General features: G+C 46.3%; 1 protein-coding gene across 1 annotated transcript in view; it reads right to left on the bottom strand.

Moving 5' to 3' along the window:
- CD82 (CD82 molecule) overlaps positions 1-20503 on the bottom strand; it is a 130911-nt gene extending 110408 nt beyond the window's left edge. Inside the window, exon 1 of the mRNA XM_089659413.1 lies at positions 20347-20503. The gene's annotated coding sequence lies outside the window, so the exon portion shown is untranslated. The remainder of the gene's footprint in view (positions 1-20346) is intronic.
- Between the last annotated feature and the right edge of the window lie 1182 nt (positions 20504-21685).

The following is a 21685-nucleotide window of genomic DNA, read 5'->3' as shown; positions in this document are numbered from 1 at the left end:
TTCCATCAATCAAGATGTAATATCCCTCCCCCATTGTACTTAGCTGGTTAGTGGGCATGCAGGAGGAAGGAGGGAGTGGGCTGTCATTTACCACTGTGTATAAGCCCATGTGTCTAGTCACATGATGTGATAGGGAGGAAATGCTCAGCATAGGAACTCACTTAAAACTGAGCATGTGCAGACATGCCAACACTGCTATGCAGAATCCCAAACTGCACTGGGGACATGGACAGAAGGGGGAGATAGCAAACAGCAGGATCAACTCGGATTTTTGCAGAAAACGAATCTCATAGTATGAATAGCATGTAATACAGCATTTATGTTTTTGGTTTAGTGACACTTCAAGCCATAAAATTGCGCCTACAAATCTGAATTTCTTCTGATGCCTGTGGCCAGCCCAAAGGATACCGCAAACACAATCTGAAGTGTCACCACCATAGTATACCAGAATAACATCTGCACTTGTATAATGCTAACGTATGCATCCGCACGATATCCCACCATGGCAGTATGTACCAGTATATCCCACCATGGCAGAATGTACCAGTATATCCCACCATGGCAGAATGTACCAGTATATCCCACCATGGCAGTATGTACCAGTATATCCCAGCATGGCACTATGTACCAGTATATCCCACCATGGCAGAATGTACCAGTATATCCCACCATGGCAGTATGTACCAGTATATCCCACCATGGCAGTATGTACCAGTATATCCCACCATGGCAGTATGTACCAGTACACTGTGCCACCAATAAATACCCGTAGGAGCTTGGCCAAATCTACAAGTCACCGGTCTCACTGCCTCCCTATATTGCCCTGTCTAGTGTTTTCCAAAGGACAGATCACCGAAAACGTTGTAGATAGCGTCATTCCATAATCAGAATATCCTGCAAATAATGTTTTAGCCGCCTTAGGGAGAGCGTCTGTATTTTCCACTCTGCTCCACTTTCAATGCAGATAATTATTCTGCCGAGCAATCGAAGCACTCAGCCTGAAAATGGAATATATTTCTTAACCCCTTTATGACACCCGGCCGTAGATCTGTGTACAGGTGAGCTGGATCTCCAAGCACAGATTGAAATAGTGACCTTCAACGTTTACTTGATGCATGCCCAAAGCAAGCTTGCGCTTGTAACATTTGTACCAATACTCTCACATGGGACTGACATCAGTGGTGGATTTAGGTTTTGTGCTGCCCTAGGCAACACAAAAATCAGTGCCCCCCGCAGAGAAAGCCGGACATTGACCAACAACACCCCTGCCTCCCATCCAAGAAAGCCTTCCACTACCACTGCCCCCCATACACCAGCCACCATCCCCCAGAGAGAAAGACACTCACCTTCACATCTCCGGACATCCCTGGGAACGAGAGTCGGGCTGTGCAGACACTGTCATGAAGCCCGCAACCTCTCTTGGAACCCACCAGGTCCCCATGCCGCATGTGTCCCTTCTTCCGAGGGGCAGTGCTGCCCCCCCTGAAAAATGCCGCCCTAGGCAAATGCCTTGTTTGCCTTGCGGTAAATACACCCCTGACTGACATGCATGGAGGGCGGCCGTCTCTAATACTCATGATCACTGAAAACCACTGGAAGTCAGCACTGTCGTTTAACCCCTTGCCCTCCAGAGGGTTTCCCCCCTTCCTGACAAGGCCATTTTTTGCGATATGGCGCTGCGTTACTTTAACTGACTATTGCGCGGTCATGCGATGCTGCACCCAAATTAAATTTACGTCCTTATTTCCCCACAAATAGAGCTTTCTTTCGGTGGTATTTGATCCCCTGTGCAGTTTTTATTTTTTGCGCTATAAGCAAAAAAAGACCGACAATTTTGAAAAAAAAAAACCCTATATTTTTTACTTTTTGGTATTAAAACGTGTCCAGTAAAAAAAATGTAAAAAAAATCAAATTTCATCATAAATTTAGGCCAAAATGTAGTCTGCGATGTCTTTGCTAAAAAATACGTGTAAATTAATTGGTTTACGTGAAAGTTATAGCGTTTACAAATGGCGGTATATATACTGGAAGTTTTTTTCTTTTTCTTTACTAGTAATGGCGGCGTTCAGCGACTTACAGCGGGACTGCGGCAGACATTCTGACACTGGGGGGAACTGACTTTGTGTCACTGACACCAATACAGTGATCAGTGCTAATAAAAAGCACTGACACTGTACTAATGACACTGGGCAGGAAGGGGTTAACATCTGGGGCGATCAAAGGGTTAACTGTGTGCTGTGTGTTTGCTTTACACTGTAAGCACACTGCTATGCAGAGCCATACAAAGCAGTGTGCAGGAGCTGACAGGGCAGAGATCTGTATTATGTACATACAGGTCTCTCCCGTCGGAAATCCTCGGAGATCGCCAGGTGACGGCGTGGAATCACTGGCCAGGACCCGGTGACTGATAGCCAAGGCCACGAATGGGGGCGCAAAAATGCAAAATTATATATATATATATATATATATATATATATATATATATATACATACACACACACACACACATACATATGCACACATACATACACACGTGATTTTGAGCACCCGTGCCGCCCTGTAGCAGTATTTCTGCTATAAGGCGGCGAGGAAGCGGTTAACAATAGTCTCCTTCCCTGGTTTGTTAAAAGATAAAGATGGACGCCCCATTGAAAGAAACAAAATCCACCGATTACGAATCAGTTAAAGTGCAGCATTAGATTGCAAATATATTATTTATATCATTTTAAGGACATAAGTAGCACTTTTAATAGGCTAATAATGAATATAATGATTTTGGTTCATGCCGGTAGGAGAGTAAAAGGACTTCTAGAAGATTTAAAGAAAATCATAATGAAAAAAAGTTTAGAGTTTTGGGCTACAGGAAGGCAGGAAGCAACGTGCAAAGTGCAGCACTCCACAGCCACCAATCAAACTGCTCCAAACTGATGGATGCTGAATATGTAAAGCAGGGAAGGTATCCTGATCACTGCACACCATGCCAAGCCATTCGTGCTCATTTGATAGCAGCTTTGTCTTCCGACGCGTTTCGCCACTTCCCCAGCGCTTAGTCACAGAAGTCCATGACTTTGCATGGTGTGGGGCGATCAGGATACCTTCCCTGTTTACATATTCATACAGAGTCAGAACTGACTCCCATTCAGCCTGCACCCTTGGCTGTATCCACTGCACAAAATTGAAGTAGTCTGAGCAGAGAATCAAACCTTTTATTCGAGTTCACGGATGGATGCTGAAGCGGTGTTGCCATGGGGTACTGGTAGTACACCAATGCTCTTGAGTTACAGACACTTTTCTTCTGACAATGACCTTGTAACTTCTGTGCATTCTTCATCTGCGGCATTGCAATCTCAATAAGTGTCATCAGCCCACCTGCTTCACCTCTGTGTACTACAGAACCTTCGTTCATGTTATTGAGAGGACGTTTTCTGTAGTCCTAACACACCAGTGACAACGCTGTTCCTCTGAAGATACAGCACAGCGAGAGTTGTCACCCTAAGACAGGAAGTGAGTTACTGGCCAGATCACCAGCTACAATATATTACACTTTTATACATTTTAATAGGCCCATGGTGGAAATGTGAAAATAGATCTGCAGTTGGCTAAACCTCCATAAGAAGCCAACCAAGACGAGGGCAGATGTGCCCGTACTACCAGCTTGGGACAAAAAGTCTTGACAAATGAATGTCATTCTACAGATATATTTAGAACATAAAAACAACACACCCTTATCAGAAAATATTCCAAATTGAATATTGGGCATGGTGCGCACTACAGTGATGTGAAGTGTTCTCTCATAGCAGGATGGGAAGAGGACAGGATGTACAATGTGGGTCATGTTCTACCCACTCAGAGGAAAACAAGACATTAGCGGAGGCAAGACAGCTTTTACACCAACAACAGGTGTGAGCATGGATTTTACTCTGTTATGTTCGATAATATTTTGCCCAGTTCCGAGGCATTCTCTTCCTTCCTACATTGCCAAATTTTCCATTGTGAGGTAATCGAACAATTGTACACAACACACAGGCTGATTTTCTGAAGCACCTTTTTTGTTATTTAGGTGACCCTACAATAAACCTGGCAAAAAGATCCGTCTACCAAGGAGAGTGTAAATACTTATATCTCACGTTGTACACCCTGCTGGATGAAGAGGAAGCATCCGCTAAAGTCGGCTGAGAAACCAACATTTGTGGGCAAGTTGGTCTCCTGGTCCTTCACTATGCTCACTGATTCCTCCTCCATGCAACATCAAGGTGCCTATCACTGGTTCCTCCCTCTGACCTTGACATCACACCAAGGATCCTATCGCTGGTTCCTGCCACTGAACTCCACATCACACCAAGGATCCCATCACTAGTTCCTGCCGCTGGCCTCAATGCCACAGCAAGGATCCTATAACTGGTTCCTTCCACTGACCCCCATGTAACACCAAGGATCCTATTACTAGTTCCTCCCGCTCACCTCCACATCACACCAAGGATCCTCCCGTTGACCTGCATGTCACACCAAGGATCCTATCACTGGTTCCTTCCACTGATTGCCATGCCAAGGATCCTATTAATGGTTTCTCCCACTGATCTCCATGCCACATCAAGGATCCTATCACTAGTTCCTTCCACTGACCTCCATGGATCCCATCACTGGTTCCTCCCGCTCACTTCCACATCACACCAAGGATACTCCCACTGACACCCATGTCACACCAGGGATTCTATCACTGGTTCCCCCTGCTGATCTCTATGCCACACCAAGGATCCTATCACTGGTTTCTCCCCATCACACAAGGTTCCTTTTGGTGACCTCCATGTCACGCCAAGGGTCCTATCACTGATTCCTCCCACTGATGTCCACGTCATACCAAGGATCCTATCACTGGTTCCTCCCTACATGTCACAATAAGGATTCTATTACTGGTTCCACAATGCTACACCAAGGATCCTATAACTGATTCCATCCATCGACCCCCATGTAACTCCAAGGATCCTATCACTGGTTCCTCCCGCTGACCTCCACATCACACCAAGGATCCTCCCGGTGACCTTCATGTCACACCAAGGGCCCCATCACTGGTTCCTCCCGCTGACCTCCACATCAAACCAAGGATCCTGTCACTGGTTCTTCCTGCTGACCTCCATGCCACACCAAGTATCCTATCAGCGGGTTCCTCCCGCTAAGCTACATGTCATAATAAGGATTCTATTACTGGTTCATCAATGCTACACCAAGGATCCTATAACTGATTCCATCCATCCACCCCCATGTAACTCCAAGGATCCTATCACTGGTTCCTCCCGCTGACCTCCACATCACACCAAGGATCCTCCCAGTGACCTCCATGTCACACCAAGGGCCCCATCACTGGTTCCTCCCACTGACTTCCACATCAAACCAAGGATCCTATCACTGGTTCTTCCTGCTGACCTCCATACCACACCAAGTATCCTATCACTGGTTTTTCCCTCTGACGTCCACATCAAACCAAGGATTCTCCTGCTGACCTCCACATCACACTGGGATCCTATCAGTGGTTCCTCACACTGACCTCCACATCAGACCAAGGACCCGATCACTGATTCCTCCCACTTACCTCCACATTACACTAAGCCCTGGTTCACTCTGGATCCGACTTTCAATTGAAGTCAGAGTCGCACCAGTTAGAACGGTTCCACTGGCGATCATTGGGTGCGATCTGTCATGCAATTTAAACGGTCAAATCGTATGACAATTCGCATCGGTGTGAACCAGGGCTAAGGAATCTATCACTGGTTCCTCTCACTAATCTCCAGGTCACACCAAGGATTCTATGACTGGTTCTTCCACTGATCTCCATGTCACACCAAGGGTACTATCGCTCGTTCCTCCTGCTGACTCACACGTCACACCAAGGATCTTATCTCCATACCGTTCATCTCAGCAACTTCTTAATATTATTTGTGCATTTAACATTTATTCATTAAATTAGCAAAATCCTCCCTTGTGTAGCCATCCAAAAGCACCGAGACTGCTGCAGGGTGCTGCCATCTTGGATGGGATGTCAGCAGCCCCAGTAGACTCACCCAATTGACACTCTATAGTATTCCCTCTCACTCTGGATTTGAGGGGAGGGACACAGGAGCTGGGCCAGCACAGACAGCAATTAGAAACTCCCAGAAGAGAAGAGGGCTATGAAGTGCAAGGAGGGAGGTCGCTGTGCTAGGGATCGGACATGTAAAGAAAAAGTAGCACTGATTGACAAACCTTGATTTTTGTGTGCATTTACATGAATTGTTTTAAATTGGAGGCAGGGTCTCAAATGTTTTTCTGACTTCATACAGAATTGGAAATAGTATGAAAATCTCTTCTAATGACAAGTGCAAATTAGTGACTTTACACTACTATACCTGACCAACGTGCAGAAGAAATAAATGCTCAACATTCGTTCTTCATGGCCAATACATAGAAATTCCTGGATCTGCGCTCAACTCGTGGTGTACAGCCGCTGGTGATAATGGGAAAAACATCCTGCATGAGCGGAGTATCTTCACAAAGATCCATGCGGGGTTAGGATAACAGCTCTGCACAATGAACCTGCTACAGAGGAGTGCTCGCCCCCTTCCCCTACCCTGCCCCCGCTGTTCCTGGCTCCAACCGGAGGTGGAAAAACTTCTGAGAGTCTCACCCCTTCTGCAGGATGGAAAACAGGATCGGGGGTCAGCCAAAGCCACCATGGGCTCCAAAGGGAGAAATAACAGCTCTTATATTCCTACCATATGTGCCAATTGTTAGTGTATCTACTGCAGAACTTAAAAGGCCAGTACACCGAAAATACAGTCCTGTTAGTATTCGGTCTAAATCATGGTGGCCATAGCTTGTAGGTCGAAGTCTGAAGATCAATGAGTAGAGTGAAAGGCCTGGAGCCCAACCTGCGGCCCGTTGGGAAGTGGTGTGCGGTCCCAATGGTACAAACACTGCTTTGTAACGGGGCTGTTAATAGCAGTGATCTCAAACAGTCTCATACTACATACCCCCAGTCTTGGCCTCCCGCAGGATATACCCAAGGTCCAATCCCACTGGTAGCATAGCCCCAGTCTTGGCCTCCCGCAGGATAGACCCAAGGTCCAATCCCACTGGTAGCATAGCCCCAGTCTCCAACCATCTCCTGTACTAGGATTGCTCCTCTGAAGCAGTGAGTCTCAGCCTTTTTTTCAGTTATGGTTCCCGTCCCGAGTCCTCCAAAACATCAGAATACCCCTTTCACATCTCAGTCCACCCCTCCCCCCCATTCCCTTTTTACATTAGAGTCTTCATTTTCCCTTTCTCCCTTTCACATTGGAGTTTTTAGTTTCCCCCCCCCCTCAATCCCCCATCCCATTCACATCAAAGTCCTCAGTCCCCCTCCCTTTCACATCAGAGTCCCCAAGCCCACCCCTACCTTTCACATCAGAGTCCTCATTCTCCCTTCTCTTTATTTATTTCGGGTACTTATATAGCACCGTCAATTTTACACAGCACTTTGCATATATATTGTACATTCACATCAGTCCCTAACCCTCAAGGGGCGTACAATCTAAGGTCCCTAACTCACATTCATATACATACTAAGGACAATTTAGACAGGATCCAATTCACCTACCAGCATGTCTTTGGAGTGTGGGAGGAAACTGGAGTACCTGGAGGAAACCCACGCAGACACAGGGAGAACATGCAAACTCCAGGCAGGTGGTGCCGTGGTTGGGATTCGAACCAGCCACCCCAGTGCTGCCAGGCATAAATGCTAACCATTTAGCCACTGTGCTGCTCACATCAGAGTCCTCAGCCCCCCCCCCTTTTACATCAGAATCCCCAGCCCTCCCCCCCCCCTTTTCACATCAGAGTCCTCAGCCCCCTCCCTTTCACATCAGAGTCCTCAGCCCCTCCCCGCCCCCCCCTTTCACATCAGAGTCCTCAGCTGCCCACCCCCTCCCTTTCACATCAGGGTCCTCAGCCCCCTCCCCCCCCCACTCCTTTTTACAGAGAAATCAGCCCCCCCATTCCCTTTGACAGAGTCCTCAGTCCCCCTCCCTTTCACAGAGTACTCAGCCCCACTCCCTTACCCAAAGTCCTCAGCCCCCGCCCCCACTCCCATGCCCAGAGTCCTCAGCCCCCCCCTCCCCACTCCCTTACCCAGAGTCTTCAGCCCACACTCCCGTTCACAGAGTCCTCATTCCCCCTTTCCTTTCACATCAGAGTCCTCTCCCCCCCCCCCCCCCATTTACAAGAGTCCCACTTTCTGATCTTCACCAGAGCTGTACCATGGCAGCCTGGTTGTAGACAGGCAGCGGAGAAGGAAACAGAGGCAGACTTCCATCTGAATGCTGGGGCTGCCCTGAATTCTGCATGCATATATATGGTGCTGGTGGCCGGCCTGTCTCACCACAGAACTGCATAAAGCTGTGCAAAAATACCAGATGCAACAAGGCACCCCTGACAACCCTAGAGGGAATACCAGGGTGCCGTGACACTCCGGCTGAAAAGCGCAGAAGCATTATATATACTGGATATTATGAGTCGCCCCTTTTGTGATATCAGGAGCTGCAATTGAGATTTGCTCTCTCTCATAAGTTGACCATTACTGCCTTAGGGCCCATCAACACCTGTGTGTTCTGATGTGTTGTGTGAAGCATTAACAGGTTTTATGTTGCGCGTTACATCACCCGATTCAAATGAATGGACTGCATTCCGAGACCATAACCGAGAAAGGAAAATGAAAAAAGACTTTTTTTTCCCTCAAAGTTGTGCACCAAAACGCACAGTAGCGAGTTACCGTATGTTGTAGTGTGCAGCAACCCATGTGCAATGGGATGTTAATGACAGTTTTCTGAACGTAGTACACCACTACTCATAGTAGTCTGTTACCGCCGTGCTGCAACCCATGCGCTCACGAATGCCAATGACACTGGCAACATGATGACAACATGGTGCGCACAGTAGTCAGTTACCATGCTTGGAATTTATATTTTTCCCAATAAAGAGCATGGCAACCTACATTGGCGAGTTACTGCCCACATGGAAGACAAATATATTTAAAAAATATTCTTCCCAAATATATTGAATACATCAAATACATATATTTGAAATGCTACAATTTTGGCCATATTCAATATATTTCAATAAAAATTTTTTATATATATATATATATATATATATATATATATATATATATATATTATGTTTTTAAAAATATTTTCCATATATTCTGTACTAAAAATGCATTACATATATATATATATATATATATATATATATATATAATTTTGGCCGTATTCAATATATTTCAAAAATATATTTCAATTAAAAAAAATAATAATAATATATATTTATGTTTTTAAAAATATTTTCCATATACTCTGTACTAAAAATGCATTATATATATATATATATATATATATATATATATATATATATAACATTTTGGCCATATTCAATATATTTCAAAAATAGATTTCAATTAAAATAAAATAATAATAATATATATATTTTTTTATGTTTTTAAAAATATTTTCCATATATACTGTACTAAAAACGCATTTCAACATATATATTGATATGCGTTTTTAGTACAGAATATCTGGAAAATATTTTTAAAAACATAAAAAATATATATATATATATATATATATGTATGTATTTATTTTTATTTTTTTAAATATATTCTTCAGATTTTTCTTAACATATAAAAAAGTTATTTCAACATATTTTCTACATATATTTGTTAATGCACTCCAAAAATTTTGATTTGTATTTTTGAAGACATACAGTATATTTAAAATGTATTTTTAAAATATTTTTCATATATTTTGGAATAAAAATGCATTTCAACATACAGTGTGTATATATATATATATATATATATATATATATATATATAGAATATGGCCAAAATTGTAGCATTTGGGAAGAATATTTTTAAAATATATTTCACCGTACACCTTGGTGCAATGTAACCCATGTGCATCAGGGCACTACTGACAATGAATATATGCCAACATATATAGTATGCATTACCGTAGCACGTGTGCACCACACAGGCAAGGCGTGGACGGGTCCTTAGAGTACTGGAATAACCACTTCTCTAACAACACCTCCTGATATTTGCTCAGCTTAGCCGGAGATCATTTTGGGGGCTTTTCCAATGAGCTCACACAACACAGGCTTTATCTGAAGTCTCTTATTATGACGAAGACGCTTTCCCAGTTAATGCTTCCTGAAAACTTTTTCCACCTTCGCTCTTCTATTTTTCAAAAACACTTTCACATAATAGACTTCATAAGCGGCTTTCTCTATTGCTGTTAATTTCCAGCCCCTTAGGGGAATAGGTTACCAAGAAATGGAAGCTTGGACGCACAGCACTTGCCAAACAAATAAAAGAATCCAGGCAGACAGCTGGGTCTAGAGCTTCGCAAGAGCCTGAGATGTGGCCACGAATATTTATTTACTACAGGCATCTATATAGATTTTGCCACACTTTACACACCATACACTCATAGGCGCTTACAATCTAAGGTCAGCCTCACATGCATACAAACACATACCAAGGCAAATTTAGACAGGGACCAGTTGACCCACCAGCATATCTTTGGAGCGCAACATGGCCTTTTCTCCTTCCTAAGCATACAACCAATGCCGCGCACTAACGTGATCTGAAGCAATAGGACATAGGGCAAGTTGTCTTGTCTATACATTGGGACGGTGTTGTGCAAAGGGTTCCCAATGGGGCTGGTGTGAACGAGCTCCTTTAATTGACTTTTCCAGTTCAATAGTTCCTCAAGCATAATCTTAATTTCTAGGTAGAACGGAGTTCCCCTTAGTAATGTTTGTAAAGTGTGCCAGGGCTGATAAAACTCCCCTTGGAGTTCCCAATGCTGCCTCTATTAGAAGTTAATGTTTAATTTGTTGTGTACCTAACAATGTGGAGAGGCAGGTCAAAGGTGGGCAATGTTACAAAGAAAATAAAGGAAAGCATTGATGGGTGAACTATCGCTTCTGAAAAAGCCATTTGCCCTGGTTAACTTGTCGACTCCTCGTTTGTGACTTACTAACCTGGGACAAGAAAGCAGATCAGGAGTTGTAACTAGATTGGCATTAAACCATTTCCAAGTCAACGACTCAGTATTGGAGCCAAAGGATTGGTAAAACAGCCCATCAAGTAGCAGTTTCCAAAGGAGGTCTTAGCTGCACCTGCAACTTTGCACCTTCTATCCAACCAGTATGATGGTCAAAACACAGTGGCCAAAGGTTGGCCTACACCTACAGTGGGGAAAATAATTATTTGATCCCCGGCAGATTTTTTTAACTTTTCCCACTTACAAAGAGATGCAGGTCCTTTAATTTTTTTTAACATTGGTGTATTTTAAATGATAGAGTCAGAATATCAACCAAAAATCCAGAAAAAGCACAATACAAATGTTATAAATTGAGCTGCAGTTCAGTGAGGTACACAGATTGGTTCTGTCAATTTAAGAAGGTGCTCCTAACGACAACTCGTCATGTGTATAAAAGACACCTGTCCACAGAATCTCATTCTTCCCACCATCATGGGCAAGACCAAAAAGCTGTCGAAGGACATCAGGGACAAGATTGTAGACCTGCGCAAGCCTGGAATGGGCTTTAAAACCATCAGCAAAAAGCTTGGTGAGAAGGAGGCAACTGTTGGAGCGATTATTTGCAAGTGGAAGAAATACAAAATAACCATCATTCGCCCTCGGTCTAGAGCTTCATGCAAGATTTCACCTCATGGGGTAAGGATGATGATAAGAAAAGTGAGGGATCAGCCCAGAACTACACGGGAGGAGCTTGTGAACGATCTCAAGGCAGTTGGGACCACAGTCACTAAACAAACGATTGGTAACACAATACGGAACCATGGATTGAAAGCCCCCGCAAGGTCCCCCTCCTCAAGAAGGCACATGTACAAGCCCGTGCCAATGAACATATAAATGATTCAGAGAAGAATTGGGAGAAAGTGCTGTTGTCAGATGAGACCATGACCCTAAGAACACCATCCCTACAGTCAAGTACTGAGGTGGAAACATGCTTTGGGGCTGTTTCTCTGCTGAAGGTACAGGCTGACTTTACTGCATTGAGGGGCCAATGTATAGGGCCACGTATTGTAAAGTCTTGGACGATAACCTTCTTCCCTCAGCCAGAACACTGAAGACGGGTCGTGGATGGGTATTCCAGCATAACAATGACCCAAAACATACCACCAAGGCAACAAAAGGAGCGGCTCAAGAAGAAGCACATTAAGGTCATGGAGTGGCCTAGCCAGTCTCCAGACCTTAATCCTATAGAAAATGTATGCAGGGAGCTGAAACTTTGGATTTCCAAGTGATAGCCAAGAACCCTTAAGGATTTAGAAAAGATCTGCAAAGAAGAATGGACCAAAATCTCTCCTTAGATGTCTGAAAACCTGGTAAACAACTACAAGAAAGGTCTTACCTCTGTGCTTGCCAACAAGGGTTTCTCCACCAAGTACCAAATCATGTTTTGCTTGGGGATCAAATACTTATTTTACTCACAGAACTGCAGATCAATTTATAACATTTGTATCATGTGCTTTTTCTGGATTTTTGGTTGATATTCAGTCTATTTAAAATAAAAACTACAGACCCTTAATTTCTTTGTAAGTGGGAAAACTTACAAAATCTGCAGGGGATCAAATAATTATTTTCCCCACTGTATATGAGCTTGTTGGACAACCATGGGACCCATCTAAAACCATTGGTGTTAAGTTGATGTTCTCGATGAGGTTATAATGGCCTCTGCTCTTCTGGAAAGACTCTTCACAAGATTTTGGAGCGTATCTGTGGGAATTTGCGACCAAATTCAGCCAAAAAGAGCAACTGGAAATGTCGGGTACTGATGCTAGATGAGAAGACTTAGCTTGGCCTTCCAGGACCTCAACCCTACTCAACAACTTTGGGGTGAATTGGAATGCCGATTGTGAGTTAAGTCTTCTCATCCAACATCAATACCTGACCTCACAAATGCTCTTTTGGCTGAAGGTTTTTCGGTTTTATGATTGTGCCCTTGTGGACAAAGCAAGCTCCATAAAAATATGAGTTGGTGGGGAGGAACTGGAGTGTCCCGCACAAAGCCAGGACCTCAACCCTACTCAACAACTGTGGGGTGAATTGGCTTTGTGCAGGACACTCAAGTTCCTCCCCACCAACCCATATTTTTATGGAGCTAGTTTTGTCCACAAGGGCACAATCATAAAACCGAAAAACATTCAGCCAAAAGAGCATTTGTGAGGTCAGGTATTGATGTTGGATGAGAAGACTTAACTCACAATCGGCCTTCCAATTCACCCCAAAGGTGTTGAGTAGGGTTGAGGTCCTGGAACGCCAAGCTAAGTCTTTTCATCCAGCATCAGTACCCGACATTGCCAGTTGCTCTTTTGGCTGAATTTGGTTGCAAATTCCCACAGGGCTCTGTGCAGGACACTCATGTTCCTCCACATCAAACTATGTCTTTATGGAGCTGACTTTGAGCACAAGGGCACAGTCATGGTAGATCAGAAAAATTCCCCCAAACTAGTACTTCAAGCTTGGAAGAATGTCTTTGTATGCTGTAGCATTAACAGTACCCATCACTGGAAATACTTGGACTCAATCATTTGGAGGGGTGTTCACATACAGTACTTTGGTCATATAGTAGGAGTAATAATCAGGTGCCTTTGATCCTTTTGGCCACATGGTATAAAAAGGGGTGAAAATGACGTCATACAAATCCCCCCTTTGGGAAGATGCCTGCTCATATCCTGTCCTGAAGAGAGACCATCTCCCCAAACAAGCAAAAAATCTTTACATAGGTGCCAAGATTGGCTGTAGATTGTGCAAATTTCTTTCTTTCAGCTACAGGTTGATGGAAAGAAAATTGCTTGGTTCCCCCATCAACACAGTTCGTGTTGATGGAGGAATCCCCCTCACTGTGCTATTATATTCATATAACAGCAGGACTGATTGCCCCAAAAAAATCCCGATATGTTGGTTGTGCTGAGGTTGATTGACAGATTAACATCAGTACAACCAGCCTGCCCATAGACGGATCAAAATACGTCCAGTTCTTGCTGAACCAGAGACATTTCGATCCATCTGTGGCCGGCTTAAACCTTCCCCACTCTGCTCAAAGCTGGAAAAATAAACTCATGTCTAGAAGTGTTTAAATTGAACTCATCCAACCAGTTCCCGCATCAGATTAGTAACCTTTGTGACATCTCCCCTCTTAAATTGCTGATAAACTCTTGGTAGTCCCCTGCCCTGACCAGAACAGAGCAGTGGGGAGCCCCAGCTGTAAATCTCTACAGCTCAGTGACAGATTGCAGAATGAAAAGGGAAACGGCAGCCTTCCCCAAGACGGATTCCAGCTGCACCTGCGTAACCAGACTCCATTCTGGGAAAGGGGCGGGGCCACAGGTGAGCTTCTCCCAGGTAAACAAGAGAGGGCCGCTCCACCACAACACAAGGTCAACCAGGCAAGTGACAAGAAGGGATTTGCTGATGACGCTTTAAAGGGGTCAGAAAGAGTTTAATTTATAAAAATATAGTAGATCTTTCCTTGCAAATAATTAACTTTCAATGTTATTTTTTGCCTTTTTGGAAACTACCAGAAGGCAAAAGGTCACATGACAAGATCACAAACCATAAAAGAATGTACGAGAGTAAATATTATTCCCAAAAATGTAATATTATCCAAATCAGTATAGAAACCGATATGTCACATTGGAGTCTTTAGTGTACATGAAGGTCAAAGCAATGAGCTCACCTAAATACAGACCCCTTCAGCAGCTTATGTTTACCTGTTCAGCCACCAGCAGTGGAAAAAAAAATGATATGAAAGTTACGAGTCTCCAGCCATCCCCCGTACCACGCCCCAGTCTCCGGCCATCCCCCGTACCACGCCCCAGTCTCCAGCCATCCCCCGTACCACGCCCCAGTCTCCGGCCATCCCCCGTACCAGTCTCTGGCCATCCCCCGCACCACGTCCCAGTCTCCGGACATCCCCCGCACCACGTCCCAGTCTCCGGCCATCCCCCGTACCGTGCCCCAGTCTCCGGCCATCCCCTGTACCGTGCCCCAGTCTTCAACTATTTCCCATACCGTGCCCTATTCTCCTGCCTCCACCCGTACCATGCCCCAATCTCCAACCATGTCCTGTACCATGCCCCAGTCTTCAACTATTTCCCATACCGTGCCCTATTCTCCGACTGTCTCCAGTACCGTGCTTCAGTCTCCAACCATCCCCATACAGTGCCACAGTCTTCAACCATTTCCCATATCATGCCCTATTCTCCGGCTGTCTCCTGTACCGGGCCCCAGTCGCCGGCCGTCTCCCGGCCCCAGTCGCCGGCCGTCTCCCGGCCCCAGTCGCCGGCCGTCTCCCGGCCCCAGTCGCCGGCCGTCTCCCGGCCCCAGTCGCCGGCCGTCTCTTGTACCTGGCTCCAGTTTCCGGACGTCTCCTGTACCCTGCCACAGTCTTTGGCCATCTCCCGTACGGGGCCCCAGTCCTTGGCAATCTCCCGTACCGGGCCCCAGTCTTTGACCATCTCCCGTACCGGGCCCCAGTCTTTGACCATCTCCCGTACCGGGCCCCAGTCTTTGACCATCTCCCGTACCGGGCCCCAGTCTTTGACCATCTCCCGTACCGGGCCCCAGTCTTTGACCATCTCCCGTACCGGGCCCCAGTCTTTGACCATCTCCCGTACCGGGCCCCAGTCTTTGACCATCTCCCGTACCGGGCCCCAGTCTTTGACCATCTCCCGTACCGGGCCCCAGTCTTTGACCATCTCCCGTACCGGGCCCCAGTCTTTGACCATCTCCCGTACCGGGCCCCAGTCTTTGACCATCTCCCGTACCGGGCCCCAGTCTTTGACCATCTCCCGTACCGGGCCCCAGTCTTTGACCATCTCCCGTACCGGGCCCCAGTCTTTGACCATCTCCCGTACCGGGCCCCAGTCTTTGACCATCTCCCGTACCGGGCCCCAGTCTTTGACCATCTCCCGTACCGGGCCCCAGTCTTTGACCATCTCCCGTACCGGGCCCCAGTCTTTGACCATCTCCCGTACCGGGCCCCAGTCTTTGACCATCTCCCGTACCGGGCCCCAGTCTTTGACCATCTCCCGTACCGGGCCCCAGTCTTTGACCATCTCCCGTACCGGGCCCCAGTCTTTGACCATCTCCCGTACCGGGCCCCAGTCTTTGACCATCTCCCGTACCGGGCCCCAGTCTTTGACCATCTCCCGTACCATGCCCCAGTCTTTGACCATCTCCCGTACCATGCCCCAGTCTTTGACCATCTCCCGTACCATGCCCCAGTCTTTGACCATCTCCCGTACCATGCCCCAGTCTTTGACCATCTCCCGTACCATGCCCCAGTCTTTGACCATCTCCCGTACCATGCCCCAGTCTTTGACCATCTCCCGTACCATGCCCCAGTCTTTGACCATCTCCCGTACCATGCCCCAGTCTTTGACCATCTCCCGTACCATGCCCCAGTCTTTGACCATCTCCCGTACCATGCCCCAGTCTTTGACCATCTCCCGTACCATGCCCCAGTCTTTGACCATCTCCCGTACCATGCCCCAGTCTTTGACCATCTCCCGTACCATGCCCCAGTCTTTGACCATCTCCCGTACCATGCCCCAGTCTTTGACCATCTCCCGTACCATGCCCCAGTCTTTGACCATCTCCCGTACCATGCCCCAGTCTTTGACCATCTCCCGTACCATGCCCCAGTCTTTGACCATCTCCCGTACCATGCCCCAGTCTTTGACCATCTCCCGTACCATGCCCCAGTCTTTGACCATCTCCCGTACCATGCCCCAGTCTTTGACCATCTCCCGTACCATGCCCCAGTCTTTGACCATCTCCCGTACCATGCCCCAGTCTTTGACCATCTCCCGTACCATGCCCCAGTCTTTGACCATCTCCCGTACCATGCCCCAGTCTTTGACCATCTCCCGTACCATGCCCCAGTCTTTGACCATCTCCCGTACCATGCCCCAGTCTTTGACCATCTCCCGTACTGGGCCCCAGTCTTTGACCATCTCCCGTACCATGCCCCAGTCTTTGACCATCTCCTCTACTATGCAACAGTTTCTGGGTCCTCCAGAGGAAATTAGGGGCTGTAGCTGAGGCCTCCTTTATCCATGAATCTGATCACCACTGGTCTAAGCAAGCGGGTGGCTGCAGAGAGGGGCTGAGGGGTAAAAATTGCTCCAGCCAATGAGAAATATTAAGATGATGAATGAAATTCCAGTTTTGGGTGGAGTGATCCTATAATGGCCGTACACATTGTGTATCCAGTGTGGAATTCTGGAATGTGTCCACCTGTTGATTACGTCTTTCAGAGCGCTGACTTATCACCCTTCAATCTCTCCGTATTATAAGGACAAACAAAAGTATATTATGCTGACCCTGAGCGTGTTTACCAAACCCGGAGGAGGATCCCGGAGTACACAGTCATCACATAAAGGGAGAGTCTGGAATCTCTACTATGTGCTGTGCATGGCTCCCACCAGACCAACGGGCCCCGAGCCAGGATGTACATGGTGTGTTCTTCCCATGTGTGACGGGGTCATGTAAGTCACATGTTCTGTATACATGGCCAGTTCACAGAGCCATCAACCATCCGGGCATAGTAAAATGATGGAATGTTCTGTCCATAGAGTTCAGTATATGTCTGTGTATATCAATGCAGAGCGATCGGTGTATATTCCTGTATATAGAGCTCAGTATACAGAGTACGGTGATCGGTGTATATCCCTGTATATAGAGCTCAGTATACGGAGTACAGCGATCGGTGTATATCCCTGTATATAGAGCTCAGTATACAGAGTACGGTGATCTGTGTATATTCCTGTATATAGAGCTCAGTATACAGAGTACGGTGATCGGTGTATATTCCTGTATATAGAGCTCAGTATACAGAGTACGGTGATCGGTGTATATCCCTGTATATAGAGCTCAGTATACAGAGTACGGTGATCGGTGTATATCCCTGTATATAGAGCTCAGTATACAGAGTACGGTGATCGGTGTATATCCCTGTATATAGAGCTCAGTATACGGAGTACAGCGATCGGTGTATATCCCTGTATATAGAGCTCAGTATACAGAGTACGGTGATCTGTGTATATTCCTGTATATAGAGCTCAGTATACAGAGTACGGTGATCGGTGTATATTCCTGTATATAGAGCTCAGTATACAGAGTACGGTGATCGGTGTATATCCCTGTATATAGAGCTCAGTATACAGAGTACGGTGATCGGTGTATATCCCTGTATATAGAGCTCAGTATACAGAGTACGGTGATCGGTGTATATCCCTGTATATAGAGCTCAGTATACAGAGTACGGTGATCGGTGTATATCCCTGTATATAGAGCTCAGTATACAGAGTACGGTGATCGGTGTATATCCCTGTATATAGAGCTCAGTATACGGAGTACAGCGATCGGTGTATATCCCTGTATATAGAGCTCAGTATACAGAGTACAGTGATCGGTGTATATCTGCTGTGTACACAGACAGTATGCACTGCGCAGTCACATGGTACACATCACACTGTTTATATAGAAGAGAAGTCACCCTGTGTACACCGAGCCCGGGATCCAGAGTGTGGCTCAGGGTCCCCATGTAGTGTAGGGAGCACACAGTACATACAGTCAGCGTACAGAGTGTGGCTCAGGATCCCCATGTAGTGTAGGGAGCACACAGTATACACTATATACAGTCAGCGTACAGAGTGTGGCTCAGGGTCCCCATGTAGTGTAGGGAGCACACAGTACATACAGTCAGCGTACAGAGTGTGGCTCAGGATCCCCATGTAGTGTAGGGAGCACACAGTATACACTATATACAGTCAGCGTACAGAGTGTGGCTCAGGATCCCCATGTAGTGTAGGGAGCACACACTATATAGAGTCTGGGTACAGAGTGTTGCTCAGGGTCCCCATGTAGTGTATGGAGCACACAGTACACACTATATAGAGTCCGGGTACAGAGTGTGGCTCAGGGTCCCCATGTAGTGTAGGGAGCACACAGTATACACTATATACAGTCAGGGTACAGAGTGTGGCTCAGGATCCCCATGTAGTGTAGGGAGCACACAGTATACACTATATACAGTCAGGGTACAGAGTGTGGCTCAGGATCCCCATGTAGTGTAGGGAGCACACAGTACATACAGTCAGGGTACAGAGTGTGGCTCAGGATCCCCATGTAGTGTAGGGAGCACACAGTACATACAGTCAGCGTACAGAGTGTGGCTCAGGATCCCCATGTAGTGTAGGGAGCACACAGTATACACTATATACAGTCAGCGTACAGAGTGTGGCTCAGGATCCCCATGTAGTGTAGGGAGCACACAGTACACACTATATAGAGTCTGGGTACAGAGTGTTGCTCAGGGTCCCCATGTAGTGTAGGGAGCACACAGTACACACTATATAGAGTCCGGGTACAGAGTGTGGCTCAGGGTCCCCATGTAGTGTAGGGAGCACACAGTATACACTATATACAGTCAGGGTACAGAGTGTGGCTCAGGATCCCCATGTAGTGTAGGGAGCACACAGTACATACAGTCAGCGTACAGAGTGTGGCTCAGGATCCCCATGTAGTGTAGGGAGCACACAGTATACACTATATACAGTCAGCGTACAGAGTGTGGCTCAGGATCCCCATGTAGTGTAGGGAGCACACAGTACACACTATATAGAGTCTGGGTACAGAGTGTTGCTCAGGGTCCCCATGTAGTGTAGGGAGCACACAGTACACACTATATAGAGTCCGGGTACAGAGTGTGGCTCAGGGTCCCCATGTAGTGTAGGGAGCACACAGTATACACTATATACAGTCAGGGTACAGAGTGTGGCTCAGGATCCCCATGTAGTGTAGGGAGCACACAGTACATACAGTCAGCGTACAGAGTGTGGCTCAGGATCCCCATGTAGTGTAGGGAGCACACAGTACATACAGTCAGGGTACAGAGTGTGGCTCAGGATCCCCATGTAGTGTAGGGAGCACACAGTACATATAGTCAGCGTACAGAGTGTGGCTCAGGATCCCCATGTAGTGTAGGGAGCACACAGTACATACAGTCAGGGTACAGAGTGTGGCTCAGGATCCCCATGTAGTGTAGGGAGCACACAGTACATATAGTCAGCGAACAGAGTGTGGCTCAGGATCCCCATGTAGTGTAGGGAGCACACAGTATATACAGTCAGTGTGTAGACGTGTCTCCTCCTGTCCGATGTATATACAAGAACTCCCTCCTCCCCTCCCCCTCTATGGGGGATCGGGGTCCCGGAGGATACAAAGCACTTACCTGAGTGTAGCGGTGATGTGTTCTCCCCAGACCGGGCTCTATGTCCTCTCCTCCCCGGATCGCTCGGTCCTCTCCTCCCCGGATCGCTGTGCCGGAGCTCCGCTCTGCTGGAGGACAGACAGCGAACTGACACCCAACTTCCCGACTTCTCTCCGACAAAGAGAGGGCGCCCCACACTGACACCAGGCGGCCGCGTCCTACAATTACACTCTGATTTCACTATACTGCACTCTCCTGGGTTATTCATGTATATTACATTATATTTAATTATATTATATTATACTGTATCATTTAATGTTACATTATATTAAAATATATTATAATACATTATATTACGATGTATTATTTTAAGTTACACTATATTATGCTATATTATATAATATCCTATTATATTAGATTACATTACAATATGTTATATTATACTGTATTATTCAATGTTATTGTTATTTAATGTTACATTATATTATAGTAAAATATTATATGTTACATTATACTATATTATATTATTATTATTATACAGGACTTATATTGCGCCGACAGTTTGCTTAGCGCTTTACATTATGGAGGGAGACAATACAGCAACAATACAGTTCAATACAAGAGGGATTAGAGGGCCCTGATCCTTGGAGTTTACAATCTAGGAGGGAGGGGATAGTGGTACAAGATGTAATTAGCTGTGGGGGATGGAGTGGTAGGAGGAGTAGGGGATTCCAGTATTAGCTGGGGTCGGGGTAGGCTTCCCTGAAGAGATGAGTTTTCAAAGTGCGCCTAAAAGTGAGCAGAGTAGGGGATAGCCTGATAGCTTGGGGTAGGGAGTTCCAGAGGATGGGTGAAGCCCTTGAGAAATCCTGGAGACGAGCATGGGAGGAGGAGACAAGGGATGGTTTGGGTGGTATTTAGAGACAAGGTCGGTGATGTAATTTAGGGCAGTGTTTTGAACAGCTTTATACGTCAGTGTTAGTGTTTTGAATTTTATCCATTGGGCAATTGGAAGCCAGTGGAGGGATTGGCAGAGAGGGGTGGCAGATATAGAGCGGTTAGTAAGGTGGATGAGTCTGGCAGCAGCATTCATGATAGACTGGAGGGGGGATAGCCTGCGATGAGGTAGGCCAGTGAGGAGGGAGTTACAGTAGTCAAGGGGAGATATAATAAGGGAGGGGATCAGCTGCTTAGTGGTTTACGAGGTTAGGAACGGGTGTATCTTGGAGATGTTCCGGAGGTGAAGTCTACATGAGTTTGTCAGTGATTGGACATGGGGCTGAAAGGACAGATTGGAGTCTAGGATTACACCTAGTACCCTGGCGTGAGGGGTGGGACTGATGGTGGAGTTGTTGTATAT

This window comes from Staurois parvus, unplaced genomic scaffold (genome assembly GCF_062004578.1).
Source record: "Staurois parvus isolate SC_StPar_1 unplaced genomic scaffold, SC_StPar_1.0 ptg001155l, whole genome shotgun sequence".
NCBI classification, from domain to species: domain Eukaryota; kingdom Metazoa; phylum Chordata; class Amphibia; order Anura; family Ranidae; genus Staurois; species Staurois parvus.
The sequence above is the reverse complement of the archived record's forward strand: the minus strand, read 5'-3'. Positions and strand labels throughout refer to the sequence as shown.